The sequence below is a fragment of the Physella acuta genome, unplaced genomic scaffold (genome assembly GCF_028476545.2).
Source record: "Physella acuta isolate Inbredline_101_S28 unplaced genomic scaffold, ASM2847654v3 ptg000876l, whole genome shotgun sequence".
Taxonomy (NCBI): domain Eukaryota; kingdom Metazoa; phylum Mollusca; class Gastropoda; family Physidae; genus Physella; species Physella acuta.
The window spans coordinates 28,133-44,205 of record NW_026732393.1 but is presented as its reverse complement, the minus strand read 5'-3'; positions in this window follow the sequence as shown (position 1 = coordinate 44,205).

The following is a 16,073-nucleotide window of genomic DNA, read 5'->3' as shown; positions in this document are numbered from 1 at the left end:
ATTAAACAAGGCTCACCATATTTTCAGTAATTTTTTTTCATGCAAAAATACAACTTTTGTCAGTAAGGAATTGTGATAGCTTTCATAGAAAAAAAAAGTGTTTGGTAATTAATATGCACATTTTAAAAATTTTGGATACTAAAAAAGGTACGATTTTTTAGACCTTTAGAAATTCTTACTGTTAGCTATTTCAAAAAGTTGTCGTGACAAAAGCTTTAAAAATATTGAAATATAATAAGTTTAAATTTAAATGCTAAAAGTGCATAAATAAAAAGTTTTAGCATTTTTAAAAGTACCGAAAAATTCAAAACGCGGAAGTTATTTTTTTGGGTTTCCATAACAACCAAAATTGTTTTCAACACTTTTTTGCTGTCTAATACTAACTTTCATGTTGCAAGTAGGTTAATATTATTAAAAATGCTTTGAATCTTAAATTGTAAAAAATAGAAAAAAAACTTAGCATGTCCCCTTAAGATTCTACTAACCCATGACGCCATCCAGTTTACAGAGGCTGACTGGAGCCGTCTACCTTACCTGGTCTTGGTTCAAGTCTTCCAACACCTGGACAACCCAGACAGGTACCACGCTGCTCTCACGTGTAAATCCTGGCTACTGCCACTCTCAAGTCCAGTCTTGTGGCGCACGGGACACTTCAAGTTGAACACCAAGTACAGCCAAAGTCTGATCAGTTTTGCAAATAGAATGGGGAAATCTTTGCTTCACATTAGAGTCGACTGTGCAGGTCACTTACTTTTTAAATTTTACTTTCAATCAACTGATACATATATATCTATATATATAAAACAAAGTGGTCAGGTGCCCGATAGGGCACTTCCCGGCGCCGCAGGCGCGTCAAATTTGGCACGAAGGTGCCTTGGGGCAATAGAACACGAGGGCCGGTGACGGTTCGGCAAAAAGTCTACGGAGAGGGGGTCAAAACTGACCTCGACTGACCGGCGCCCTATATGGGCTATATTACGAAAAAAAAAATTCCGACGACGACCCCCCTTGAAATTTTGTGAGGTGGTAGGAGAACACCTTGGGTGTCACAAAAAACTCGGCATATCTGGGAAACCTCCTAAAGGGGTCAAAACTGACCAGTTGTATTTCCCTATATAATCTTTGTATTTTATGGGAAAAACAGAGGGTCATTTCAACGCAGACTTTAGGGTACTTAAACTCAGTATATCTGGCTAATTTTTTGCATACTCTTAGGTTAATGGCTTGACCTTTAGGGAAAACTGTCGGTTTGACTCAAAGCCCTCGACGAGGGCTAAAAAGTGACCGCGAGTGAAATTCTCTTTATATGAGCTTTATTACGGAAAAAAAATTTCCTCCGACGACCCCCCTTGAAATTTTGTGAGGTGGTAGGAGAACACCTTGGGGTGTCACAAAAAACTCGCCATGTCCGGGAAAAATCGGGAAACGGGTCAAAACTGACCAGTCGTATTTCCCAATACAATCTTTGTATTTTATGGGGAAAACAGAGGGTCATTTCAAAACGGATTTTAGGGCACTTACCCTTTTTACATCTGGCTAAGTTTTGGCATGCTTATCGGTAAATGGCTTGATCGTAGGGCAGACCTGGCGGTTTCACTCAAAGCCCTCGACGAGGGCTAAAATGTGACCGCGAGTGAAATTCTCTTTATATGAGCTCTATTACGAAAAAAAATTTCCTCCGACGACCCCCATTCATATTTTGTGAGGTGGTAGGAGAACGCTTTGGGGTGTCACAAAAAACTCGCCATGTCCGGGAAAAATTGGGAAACGGGTCAAAACTGACCAGTCGTATTTCCCTATATAATCTTTGTATTTTATGGGGAAAACAGGGTAATTTCTACACACATTTTAGGGTACTTACTCTTTGTATAACTGGCTAATTTTTTGCATACACCTCTATAGATGACTGGGCCGTATGGAAAAACTGTTGGTCAGCATCAAAGCCCTCGAAGAGGGCTAAAAATGACTGCGATTGAAATTCTCATTATACGAGATTTGGTCATTTGGTCTATGAACAGGGGCGGTAACTTTTTAATGTAACAATTTTTTAAGATTTTGTATACTCTTTTTAAGAAAAAGCAAAAATCATAATGTATAGCATTGTTTTAAATGGATATTTTGTTATAAATTAAGTTTTGTACTGTATTGAAATTGTAAAATTAATTGCAAAAGTAATTTAATATTATATTTGATTAATAATTTTTATGAAAGCCCTTTCTGTTCTAATAACCTTGCGAGTAGTAAGTTTGCAAATATTCCTTCAATCTATGGGAACAATAAAAGTACCCGACTGTATAAATTTAGGCCCTAAGCATTTAACATAACAGCCAATCACCTATTAATTAATCATTCAATTTCTCAACTTTTTTGAAAACCTAAGCGAAGCTAGGCAGTTTGCCTAGTATATATATATATATATATATATATATATATATATATATATATATATATATATATATATATATATATATATATATATCGCACTTCTGACACCAAAACTGTTGGGAGTGCTGGGGGGAGGGGGAGGGTAAGGGATCTGTCTTATACCGATAGAGAGATGGTGATGGTCTTTATTCTCTCAAATCCGCGCAAACTTGTTGTTACAAAGGGGTTTACCAGACCTGAGCAAGACTATTTAAAAGATCTAAACAACACAAGAATTAAATTAAAAATGAAACTTGTTAACCCATAGTTAAATACGTTTATTTACCTAAATTAGACGAGTCAATAGTTTACAGGGATACAATGTCAGAACGTAAAACAATTTTCTATCATCACTCTACATACTTTCAGTACCGGTACACACAAACTACCAAGCCAGACATACAGCAACATAACAAGGACTGACAACAGAACAGCTTCTTGATGACAGTCTCAGGTTGACATCACGTTAGGTACTGGACAGCATCTTACCGTCTGTTATAGCGGCAACATCTCTACGACAGTTAAGGGACATCTTCTCCACGCTCAAGACAGCAACTTGACAGCACCTCACGGGACAGGACAGGTCGACATCACGATAGGTACTGAACAGCGTCTAGCCGACAGGTACAGGTCGACATTACGATGACAGATACTGCTTAGCATCTCACAGGACAGGCACAAGACAGCATAACATCAGCTTGGCCAACAACATCAGCCCGCCTTCGCGAAAAGCTTTACAAGAGTTAGACTAGCATCTACATCTAGCTCAGCTATGTGTGTCTGCTTCCCAGTCTCTAGTCTACCCTCATTAACAAATAGACGAATGTCAATATGCGGGGGTATTTATGCAACAACACTTCCCAATCAAATCTAACCTAATTTACATGTCGCCCACAGTTCTGGGGTACCTGATTAAAATGTTAGACCCTACTAATAAACTTCCCCCAGCTTTCTCCGTCCGTCGCCATTACGGTCACCCAAGCCAACTAAATTCGTTACTGCTAAATCTACCCCACACTGATGCCATCGTCTGATATAATTTAATTCTAACACGAGCTTCTTTGACTGTCTCCATCTAGGCCTATTTAGTCTAGTCACGTGTATCGTCAACCCTACACCTGCAATTTACACTAGCTTCCTTAGTTTATGACTGAACGTAAAATGATCGTGAAAATACTGGGTAGGATTCCATACCAGCCCACATATTTAGATTGCTAAGAGTCAATGTTAATCATTGACACTTTAAGAACCAAAATGACTGAAACATAATACCGGTTCTATTACAGCGAAGACAGCTGGAGGTATCAGCAATAGCTTCATATTATTGTACCAGTTTATAGAAGCCCTATTGACCACTAACAACCAGCAACTGGTAACTCTCATCCTAAACGACATGGAGATGTGGAGATTATCCTCCGTTAACCTTCAGTGGGAGGTGGTCGAACAACTGGCCCTTCTGATTGAAAACCAGCGAAATCTGCAAGTACTGAATCTCAGCCACGCTGAATTAAATGAAGATGAAGGTTGGTAAAGCTGATATAAACGCTGGTCTAAAACAAACTGATATTAAACTATTATATTCGCATGTCAGCAATACCACAGTCACCAAATAGTAAATGCTTATTACAACAACGAAACAGGTCTCCGGTTGCTAGAAGCTGCAGCCAGCCATCGGTGCCACAAGACCATCCACACCCTGGACATTGACCGGCTCATTGATAATACGTGGTCAGGGGGTGTCAGCGTTGATAACAAATTTCACCACTTCATGTCCCGTTTTAGCAACTTATCAGGTAAGTTTTGTTTCTTCAAGTTTTATCAAGCTTTTTTTTTAATTATTTGTTTGCCTGTAGAGTTTTACACTTTTTGGCGTCGACTCAACATGCACCAACCTTAGCAATTATGTTTATTTGTTTTAAGCTAACTGAATCAAATACTTATTTTTCATATATAACATCCATAATAAACATAGAAATAATCAAACTTTCGGAATGTTAGTTTTTGTACAAGAGAGGTAACATTCATATTTTGTGAACTTCGTGGCTGGAGTTGAAGAAAAAGCAGCTCTTTTTTCATACAAACCTGTAATATTGAGAGTAACTTTAAACCACAGCAAAAACTACACACTGAGACACCACACACCGAACCACAACACACTGAACAACAACACACCAATTCATAGCACTCCAAGCCACAATACACCGAACCACAAAACACCAAACCACAATATATCCTACCACAACACACAAAACCGCAGCACACCTAAATGTTACTACCAGTACTGAACCCAGTCCCAACTTTCAGACTTGAAGCTGAGCCACCTCTACATGTCAGACAACCTGCTGTACCTGCTAGCTAAGACAGCCAGCCACAGTCTGAGGTTGATCTCTATCGCCACAGAGGATTATTTCGTAATAAACCATCCTCCAACCACCAGTACAGCCTGGCAGTATTTGACGTCTGCTAGTCCAAGTCACAAAGTTGAAGTTTTTATAAACCCAATAACGTTGAGCTCACCAAGCAGCTGGCCCCGTTAGGCTGATAGCCAAAAGAGCAACGAGTTCTTCAAAACAAAGTGGTAGACAATGTATAACATGGGGCGTTATAGTTGCTCAATTAAATGAATCCGGCGTGTCTGCCGCTGCCCTGGTAGGGTGCAATTAGGCTGCGAACAAAACTTTCAGTTTCCTCCCCCAAAGGCTCACATGGACCGCTGGTTAGATTATTAAATTGTTTGTTTCGTTTTGTTCGTAAAAAAATCCAAACAGATTCGAAACTTTGATGCCATTAGCATTAATTTTTAGACGTTCCAATCAGAAATTATGATCAAGCTTCCAATAATACACTATTAGTAACGCTAGCAAATTGAAGCAGCCACACTGATGTTTATACCACATCAAATCCGTTTTTTTTTTTTTTTGTTGATTTGTGCACTTTTAGCAAATGACGCAATCTGCATCATTGTTAACATGATGCTATGTGGCGCTATGGGTTTTACTTTTAGCACTATGGCGCTTATGTTATTTTTTAAAAGCCAGGGCCGGATGTGACGCCTCTGTGGTAGTAAAATCGGGGGCTCCCGAGAAGGGGCAATTCTACGTCCTTGTGAGATCGTAGACAGACACTGGAGGGTAACAAAAAACAACTCTATTCCCGTAGGAAAAAACCATTAGGGTCGTTAGATTTGTTCAGATGCCGTATTTTCTTACATAAACAATTCTTTGTGAAAAAGTAAACAAAGACTACGTCATTTTGCCTATGTACAGTGGAGTTAACTTTTTAAAGTAATACCTTTTAAATACGGTTATATTATTTTAAAGAAAAACAAAAAATTACAAAGTATATCTTACATTTCCATAGAAATTTCGTTATAAATAAAGTTATTATTTGTACTTAAATTGTAAAAATCAATTGCTTAAGTAAATTGAATATAATATTTGATTCATTCTATTAAAAAATCCTTTGCAATGCTAAGAACCTTGAGAGTTATAAGTTTGCAAATACTCCATTAATGTTTGCATGACATAATATTACTCAAACTGTTTAAACTTAAGCCCTAAGCATTCCACATAACAGGCAATCACAAATTAGTTAATCATTCAAATTTTCAAAAGTTTTTGGAAAGCGTAAGCGGACCTAGGCAATATGCCTATCTATAATATAAGCGGGCTGGTAGTGTGTCATTCCTTCCTTCCGTCATCGCTATAGATTTTGAACCATAAAAGTAAACTTCGAGCCATGCAGTGCTTTTACATTGCATTGCCTTTTCAAATTATAAGTAATAGAGTAGAGTTTCTTTATATAAGGACTTGAATTGATTGTAAATTTGCCACAGTTTTTACTCTTTAGCATAACGTAAAGAAAATATTAAATACACGCACATTGCTAAAACATATTAAACGGATCAGTGTCAAATATAATTTTTCGTTTAGATTCCTAGAAAAAATGGTTACATTTTCATAACTGTAGGGTCGAAAAAAAACCTAATTAATTCAACAGTTTATAATTTTGACATGGGAGGTAATTTAAAAATTAATTCTGGGCGCGGACACCTATGAAAGCATGTTGTTCGGTGGCGATTCTAATGTTGTGGTTGTGTTTGTTTTTTGTTTGTGTTGTGTTGGTGTTGTGTTGTTTGTGTTGTATTTGCGTTTTATTTGTGCTATGTTGTGTTTGTATTTGTGTTTGTGTTGTGTTTGGTTTGGTTTGTGTTGTGTTGTGTTTGTGTTATGTTTGTGTTATGTTTGTGTTGTGTTTGTGTTGTGTTTGTGTTGTGTTTGTGGTGTGTTTGTGTTGTGTTTGATTTTGTGTTGTGTTTAGTTTTGTTCTGTTTCCAAGTTGGTACATTTAAAAAAGATTTACCGTGGCGGAGCACGGGTATGCAGCTAGCTAATATATACTCAGACAAATTATTTTCTTGTGATTTTTAAACTAATTTACTAATCCGTCGCTCCTATACTAGGCTTATAACAGTACACATTAATATATCTATCCAGTTACTGTTTTCGTTGATAATTCTAAAAACATTGCTCTGTGTTTCTCTCAGGGTCGGCAGATCAGCTTTCGAGTGGATGCAGTTCTGGCACCTTGTATGCCATTGCATAAATTATATTGGAGCTGTAGCAGTTCACGTTTTCAACGTTCCCTGGCACACATCACTGACTTCTTTCAGGTATGTTGTTCTTGGTTGGTTCGGCGAGCTCTCACACTGTAGTTCTATTTTCCCAGATGTGAGGGTATCAATATGTGAAAGCCAGCCCTATTATTATGCTACTTGATTTGTGAAGCACCATAAATTGACCGATTTCCTTCCACTTCGGTAGATAGTTAATACAATTTTGAACTTATGGAGCACAACCAAACATTTTACCCGGACTTGTTTCTGCCAATCTCCCCTAGTACCTGGCAACTGAGGTTTTAGGATTGGGCTTAATTAGCTGGCTTGATTAAAGATTGGCTTAATTAGCTGGCTTGATTAATATTAACCTGTTGTTGCCATATTTAAAAATGATTGTTCGAATATTTTCTTGGATGTCTTAAGTTGATTAGTGTGTGTGTGTGTGTGTGTGCCTGTGTGTATGTGTGTTTGTCTGTTGTTTGTGTGTGCTTGTGTGTGTGTGCGTGAGTGCATGCGTGTGTGTGTTGATATTGGATGTAGAACAGCGTTTCTTCCAGACTTTTTTCTCAGGGGTCCCGAAGAGATGCCTGGATAAAACTCTGATGTTAGTTCAACTTGTGATATGTTACCTAATGAAACAAAACCATTTATTCAACGAGTGAGAAGTTTCTTATCTTTTTCTTTCATAGAACTCATTGCGGCAGCTCCACGTCATTTTTTGGGATTTTCCCGATAAAAATTCTGTCACGGACCTGATCAAAAGGTAATTTGATCCTACGGTATAGCTATTATTCTAGCTGTGTAGTGTTACCACGCTGCTACCTATTCCTTTTCTGCTGCCATTCGTGGCACAAGCTCAAAAAAACAAACACCAACCGCTCTCCTCTCTCCTCCTTTGTTATTACATATTATGGTCTGATTAATAACATTAAAACAACCCACGTTCAGGAAATTTTCATGATTTTATTGGTTCATTGACACAACGACTTCACTGCCAAAACATCGCCATTTTCTTCCCGCTCTCTCCCTCCTTGCTTCCTTTCTTTAGCGCAGGGGTCTCCAAACTACGGCCCGCGGGCCGGATGCGGCCCGCGATGTCCTCTTATCCGGCCCGCGGAGATCTTTTTGTCCAAGGAAAAATCGTTTGTTGGTGATGGCTGAGAACTTTGCCCAGAAAAATCAAAGACATGCCTGGAAGAAACTGGCCCCCGAACTGTAATTTTATAGTTAATGCGGCCCTCGGACTGAAAAGTTTGGAGACCCCTGCTTTAGCGCATTCGCACAACCACACTATATTTTAGATTTATATCGCCTTTTTATGAAACATACTCGAAGCATGCATTCACCTTACATTTGACTGTTACAAAATGCATTTTATAAAGCTTATGACTTGAAAAACCAGCCGCCCCATCTATTGTCTAACTATTGCCTTCATGACATTTTTGCTTTCCAAAAGTCCTCTTTCCCTAAGGATTCCTATAAACCTAGTATGTTATAACCTGTCTTTCTGATGGTGTTCTCTGCCCACCACTTTTTTTTATTTCTCTAATTTCGCTCCTGTTTTTAAGCCATACAGTAAAACAAACTTCATTTTTGTGCTAAAGATCATGGGTTGGTTTTTATTGACAATGCATATGAATTTTACATTGAATTTTTAAAAAGCATTCTATCGTAGATGATTCACATCTTAACATCATGGTCAGCGTCACTAACATTAGGAGGTTTTTTGCTTTTGTTCTTTAATCATTACAGTTTGTTCTGTTCTTGTTGTTTACTATTTGCAAGAAGGCAGCGCCCATCTGCGAAAGAAAACGTTTTGATAAATGAATTTGTCTTAGGTGTCACAATTTAGAAACCTTGTCAGTAGAGACTTCAACCCTGACAAGTGGCAAGGAACGCCGCATCGAGTTTGCCATCAAACTGGGCCTAGCCTGTCACCACTCCAGCACACACCCCTGTGTTGCCACCTTGAACCATAAGGACGTGAGTTTAAAGGACACGTGGCAGACGACAATCTTTTGTTGGCTGGCGAAACTTATATAAAGTACGTGGATGTTCAGTGCTGAAACACGGTGGGCAACTTTAATGGCGAATAGCTTGTAGGTAACACAGAATCAAAGACAAATTTGGAAGTGTATCTGTGAAACGTGTTTTGGTCAGGGGAAATTCAACCTTAGTCATGAATATAATATTGCGCATGTCATTTCTGGTCATAGACTGACCGTACTTAATGAGTAATACAATTATTGCGTGTTATGCTATCACCTTTAGTGTCGCCTTATCAAGCAACTAAAACGGTCAAATAGAAAATGTTTGCATTTCTTAAATACGTGGATTTTATAATTTATATGGATTTTATAAGTTATATGAATTTTATACACGAAGTGTATAAGTAGTGTTATCACCAACAACTTAAAATATAAAATATCATGCAAAATCGCTTAACGTGTTGTTTACTAAGGTTTTTGTTCTGAGTTTGTTACTGTCCAAATTAAAGTGTGAGAACTAATATCAACCAAATGCATTGTCAAACATACTATTGATCTTTTGTTTGATGTTTAAAACAGATTTGTTTTTAAGCACATTATTTATCTTGTGTTTGATGTGTAAAACAAATGTGTTGTTAAGTACATTATTATCATATTTTTGGCTTTTGGTAAATAAAATGGCTTGTCAATGTAATTTTTTTACCCTACTGTTATTAAAATGTATCCATATTTCTAGGAATCTAAGCGATAAGTTTATTTCACATTGATCCGTTTAATACGTAATACTAATGCTCTCGTATTTAATATTTTCTTCACGTTAAGCAATAGAGTCATAATCTAAACCTAAAAGTTAAGGCAAGTTTTGATATTTTTTGTATAATTTTTTTATAGAGCATTATATATTGCTCGTTTATTAAAAGTTTCGTTTTCAATAGATGCAATTTTAAAATAAAAACATATTTCTAATACTGACCTTTGACACTACCATATTAGAGTTCTTGATATTCTAAACAAAAGCCAAAGTAAAGAAAAAAAAATGTAAATACTTTGAACCTACCGGAAAAAACACGCGTTTTATATAACGCTTATAGAATGACCATATTGCATAACATTTCGTGAACATGATACAAGTTACTATTTTTTTAATGTAGCCTACACACTTTCTTGTTTGGATTTTACAGAATTTGTGAATGTACACATTCTGTTTTTTTTTTCATAGGGTATGTGAATGTACATAATTTTGTGTTTTGCATAGAGTTTGTGAATGTACACAACTTTGTGTTTGCTTTCACAGAATTTGCTCCACCATCTCCATCTCCATTACAATTTTGATCTTAGTATGGATGGTGTCGCTAAACTATACAATAGGTGAGTTAGTCGCTCTAGTGTAGAAATAAGAGAGGGGTATTCAGTGAGTTGTAGCCTATGTACCTGTCACAAAACTAGACAGTCATTAATGTCATATTAATACATAGTTATGGTGGTATACAGCAATATAACACTGTTTAAATCGATGTATAGAATGGTCGATGTAAAGCTTTACAATTTTTCTTATGGATGTTACGAGGATTATATATATATATATATATATATATATATATATATATATATATATATATATATATATATATATATATATATATATATATATATATATATATATATATATATATATGTTAAATTAGTCCTTAACCAAATCCCAAAAACAAAACTTAAATTTAAACTTAACGTAAGTGTAAGTCATATTCTAAACCTAAAAGTTTACTTCTCATAATCTTCAATCCAGCTCTAACCTAAAATTTGAAATGTTAAGATTAAGGCAGGTTTTGATATTGTTTTGTATAGATTATTTATAGAGCATTATATAAATTTTTCGTTTATTATGTGTCTAGGTTTCAATGGATGCAATTTCAAAATAAATACATACTTCAAATATTGACCTTTGACACTTGAAATTCTTAAAAACAAAAAAAAAATAAAAAATAATGTAAATACTTTGAGCCTACCGGGGAAAAAACACCCATTTTATATAACGCTTATGCATTATTTAGAATGACAAAATGGCATAACATTGCGTTAACATACTACAAGTTACTATACTATTTCAATTGAATGTACACACTTTTGTGTTTGGTTTAATAGAATTCGGGAATGTACACAATTTTTTTTATAGAGTTTGTGATTGTACACATTTTTGCGTTTTTCATAGAATTTGCCAATGTACACAATTATGTGTTTTTAATAGAATTTCGAATATACACAATACTGTTTTTTTTTCAAACTGTTTGCGAGTGTACACAATTTGGTGTTTTTCTTAGAATTTGTGAATGTACACATTTTTGTGTTTATTTTCACAGAATTCGCTCCACCATCTCCACCTCCATTACAATTTTGATCTTAATATGGATGGTGTCGCTAACCTCTACAATAGGTGAGTAAGTGGCTCTGCCTGTGACCTTGTGTGTGAGTTAGTGGCTCTGTCTTTGACCTTGTGCGTGAGTTAGTGGCTCTGTCTTTGACCTAGAGGTTGAGTTAGTGGCTCTGTCTTTGACCTTGTGTGTGAGTTAGTGGCTCTGTCTTTGACCTTGTGTGTGAGTTAGTGGCTCTGTCTTTGACCTTGTGTGTGAGTTAGTGGCTCTGTCTTTGACCTTGTGTGTGAGTTAGTGGCTCTATCTGTGACCTAGAGGGTGAGTGGCTCTGTCTTTGACCTTGTGTGTGTTAGTGGCTCTGTCTGTGACCTTGTGTGTGAGTTAGTGGCTCTGTCTGTGACCTAGAGGGTGAGTTAGTGGCTCTGTCTTTGACCTTGTGTGTGAGTTAGTGGCTCTGTCTGTGACCTAGAGGGTGGGTTAGTGGCTCTGTCTTTGACCTTGTGTGTGAGTTAGTGGCTCTGTCTGTGACCTTGTGTGTGAGTTAGTGGCTCTGTCTTTGACCTTGTGTGTGAGTTAGTGGCTCTGTCTTTGACCTAGAGGGTGAGTTAGTGGCTCTGTCTTTGACCTAGAGGGTGAGTTAGTGGCTCTGTCTTTGACCTAGAGGGTGAGTTAGTGCCTCTGTCTTTGACCTAGAGGGTGAGTTAGTGGCTCTGTCTTTGACCTTGTGTGTGAGTTAGTGGCTCTGTCTTTGACCTTGTGTGTGAGTTAGTGGCTCTGTCTTTGACCTTGTGTGTGAGTTAGTGGCTCTGTCTTTGACCTTGTGGTTAGTGGCTCTGTCTTTGACCTTGTGTGTGAGTTAGTGGCTCTGTCTGTGACCTAGTGTGTGAGTTAGTGGCTCTGTCTTTGACCTTGTGTGTGAGTTAGTGGCTCTGTCTTTGACCTAGAGGGTGAGTTAGTGGCTCTGTCTTTGACCTTGTGTGTGTGTTAGTGGCTCTGTCTTTGACCTTGTGTGTGAGTTAGTGGCTCTGTCTTTGACCTTGTGTGTGAGTTAGTGGCTCTGTCTTTGACCTTGTGTGTGAGTTAGTGGCTCTGTCTTTGACCTAGAGGGTGAGTTAGTGGCTCTGTCTTTGACCTTGTGTGTGAGTTAGTGGCTCTGTCTTTGACCTTGTGTGTGAGTTAGTGGCTCTGTCTTTGACCTTGTGTGTGAGTTAGTGGCTCTGTCTTTGACCTTGTGTGTGAGTTAGTGGCTCTGTCTTTGAACTAGAGGGTGAGTTAGTGGCTCTGTCTTTGACCTTGTGTGTGAGTTAGTGGCTCTGTCTTTGACCTAGAGGGTGAGTTAGTGGCTCTGTCTTTGACCTTGTGTGTGAGTTAGTGGCTCTGTCTGTGACCTAGAGGGTGAGTTAGTGGCTCTGTCTTTGACCTTGTGTGTGAGTTAGTGGCTCTGTCTTTGACCTAGAGGGTGAGTTAGTGGCTCTGTCTTTGACCTTGTGTGTGAGTTAGTGGCTCTGTCTTTGACCTTGTGTGTGAGTTAGTGGCTCTGTCTTTGACCTTGTGTGTGAGTTAGTGGCTCTGTCTTTGACCTAGAGGGTGAGTTAGTGGCTCTGTCTGTGACCTTGTGTGTGAGTTAGTGGCTCTGTCTTTGACCTTGTGTGTGAGTTAGTGGCTCTGTCTTTGACCTTGTGTGTGAGTTAGTGGCTCTGTCTTTGACCTTGTGTGTGGGTTAGTGGCTCTGTCTTTGACCATGTGTGTGAGTTAGTGGCTCTGTCTGTGACCTAGAGGGTGAGTTAGTGGCTCTGTCTTTGACCTTGTGTGTGAGTTAGTGGCTCTGTCTTTGACCTTGTGTGTGAGTTAGTGCCTCTGTCTTTGACCTTGTGTGTGAGTTAGTGGCTCTGTCTTTGACCTTGTGTGTGAGTTAGTGGCTCTGTCTGTGACCTAGAGGGTGAGTTAGTGGCTCTGTCTTTGACCTTGAGTGTGAGTTAGTGGCTCTGTCTTTGACCTTGTGTGTGTGTTAGTGGCTCTGTCTTTGACCTAGAGGGTGAGTTAGTGGCTCTGTCTGTGACCTTGTGTGTGTGTTAGTGGCTCTGTCTTTGACCTTGTGTGTGAGTTAGTGGCTCTGTCTTTGACCTTGTGTGTGAGTTAGTGGCTCTGTCTTTGACCTTGTGTGTGAGTTAGTGGCTCTGTTTTTGACCTTGTGTGTGAGTTAGTGGCTCTGTCTTTGACCTTGTGAGTTAGTGGCTCTGTCTTTGACCTTGTGTGTGAGTTAGTGGCTCTGTCTTTGACCTTGTGTGTGAGTTAGTGGCTCTGTCTTTGACCTTGTGTGTGAGTTAGTGGCTCTGTCTTTGACCTTGTGAGTTAGTGGCTCTGTCTGTGACCTAGAGGGTGAGTTAGTGGCTCTGTCTTTGACCTTGTGTGTGAGTTAGTGGCTCTGTCTTTGACCTTGTGTGTGAGTTAGTGGCTCTGTCTTTGACCTTGTGTGTGAGTTAGTGGCTCTGTCTTTGACCTTGTGTGTGAGTTAGTGGCTCTGTCTTTGACCTTGTGTGTGAGTTAGTGGCTCTCTCTTTGACCTTGTGTATGAGTTAGTGGCTCTGTCTTTGACCATGTGTGTGAGTTAGTGGCTCTGTCTTTGACCTTGTGTGTGAGTTAGTGGCTCTGTCTTTGACCTAGTGTGTGAGTTAGTGGCTCTGTCTGTGACCTAGAGGGTGAGTTAGTGGCTCTGTCTTTGACCTTGTGTGTGAGTCAGTGGCTCTGTCTTTGACCTTGTGTGTGAGTTAGTGGCTCTGTCTTTGACCTTGTGTGTGAGTTAGTGGCTCTGTCTGTGACCTTGTGTGTGAGTTAGTGGCTCTGTCTTTGACCTAGAGGGTGAGTTAGTGGCTCTGTCTGTGACCTAGAGGGTGAGTTAGTGGCTCTGTCTTTGACCTTGTGTGTGAGTTAGTGGCTCTGTCTGTGACCTAGTGTGTGAGTTAGTGGCTCTGTCTTTGACCTTGTGAGTTAGTGGCTCTGTCTTTGACCTTGTGTGTGAGTTAGTGGCTCTGTCTTTGACCTTGTGTGTGAGTTAGTGGCTCTGTCTTTGACCTTGTGTGTGAGTTAGTGGCTCTGTCTTTGACCTTGTGTGTGAGTTAGTGGCTCTGTCTTTGACCTTGTGTGTGAGTTAGTGGCTCTGTCTTTGACCTTGTGTGTGAGTTAGTGGCTCTGTCTTTGACCTTGTGTGTGAGTTAGTGGCTCTGTCTTTGACCTTGTGTGTGAGTTAGTGGCTCTGTCTTTGACCTTGTGTGTGAGTTAGTGGCTCTGTCTTTGACCTTGTGTGAGTTAGTGGCTCTGCCTGTGACCTAGATGGTGAGTTAGTGGCTCTGTCTTTGACCTAGAGGGTGAGTTAGTGGCTCTGTGTTTGACCTAGAGGGTGAGTTAGTGGCTCTGTCTGTGACCTAGAGGGTGAGTTAGTGGCTCTGTCTTTGACCTAGAGGGTGAGTTAGTGGCTCTGTCTTTGACCTAGAGGGTGAGTTAGTGGCTCTGTCTTTGACCTTGTGTGTGAGTTAGTGGCTCTGTCTTTGACCTTGTGTGTGAGTTAGTGGCTCTGTCTTTGACCTTGTGTGTGAGTTAGTGGCTCTGTCTTTGACCTTGTGTGTGAGTTAGTGGCTCTGTCTTTGACCTTGTGTGTGAGTTAGTGGCTCTGTCTTTGACCTAGAGGGTGAGTTAGTGGCTCTGTCTTTGACCTTGTGTGTGAGTTAGTGGCTCTGCCTGTGACCTAGATGGTGAGTTAGTGGCTCTGTCTTTGACCTAGAGGGTGAGTTAGTGGCTCTGTGTTTGACCTAGAGGGTGAGTTAGTGGCTCTGTCTGTGACCTAGAGGGTGAGTTAGTGGTTCTGTCTTCGACCTTGTGTGTGAGTTAGTGGCTCTGTCTTTGACCTTGTGTGTGAGCTAGTGGCTCTGTCTTTGACCTAGAGGGTGAGTTAGTGGCTCTGTCTTTGACCTTGTGTGTGAGTTAGTGGCTCTGTCTTTGACCTTGTGTGTGAGTTAGTGGCTCTGTCTTTGACCTTGTGTGTGAGTTAGTGGCTCTGTCTTTGACCTAGAGGGTGAGTTAGTGGCTCTGTCTTTGACCTTGTGTGTGAGTTAGTGGCTCTGTCTTTGACCTTGTGTGTGAGTTAGTGGCTCTGTCTTTGACCTTGTGTGTGAGTTAGTGGCTCTGTCTTTGACCTTGTGTGTGAGTTAGTGGCTCTGTCTTTGACCTAGTGTGTGAGTTAGTGGCTCTGTCTGTGACCTAGTGTGTGAGTTAGTGGCTCTGTCTTTGACCTTGTGTGTGAGTTAGTGGCTCTGTCTTTGACCTTGTGTGTGAGTTAGTGGCTCTGTCTTTGACCTTGTGTGTGAGTTAGTGGCTCTGTCTTTGACCTTGTGTGTGAGTTTGTGGCTCTGTCTTTGACCTTGTGTGTGAGTTAGTGGCTCTGTCTTTGACCTTGTGTGTGTGTTAGTGGCTCTGTCTTTGACCTTGTGTGTGAGTTAGTGGCTCTGTCTTTGACCTTGTGTGTTAGTTAGTGGCTCTGTCTTTGACCTTGTGTGTGAGTTAGTGGCTCTGTCTTTGACCTTGTGTGTGAGTTAGTGGCTCTGTCTTTGACCTTGTGTGTGAGTTAGTGGCTCTGTCTTTGAACTAGAGGGTGAGTTAGTGGCTCTGTCTTTGACCTTG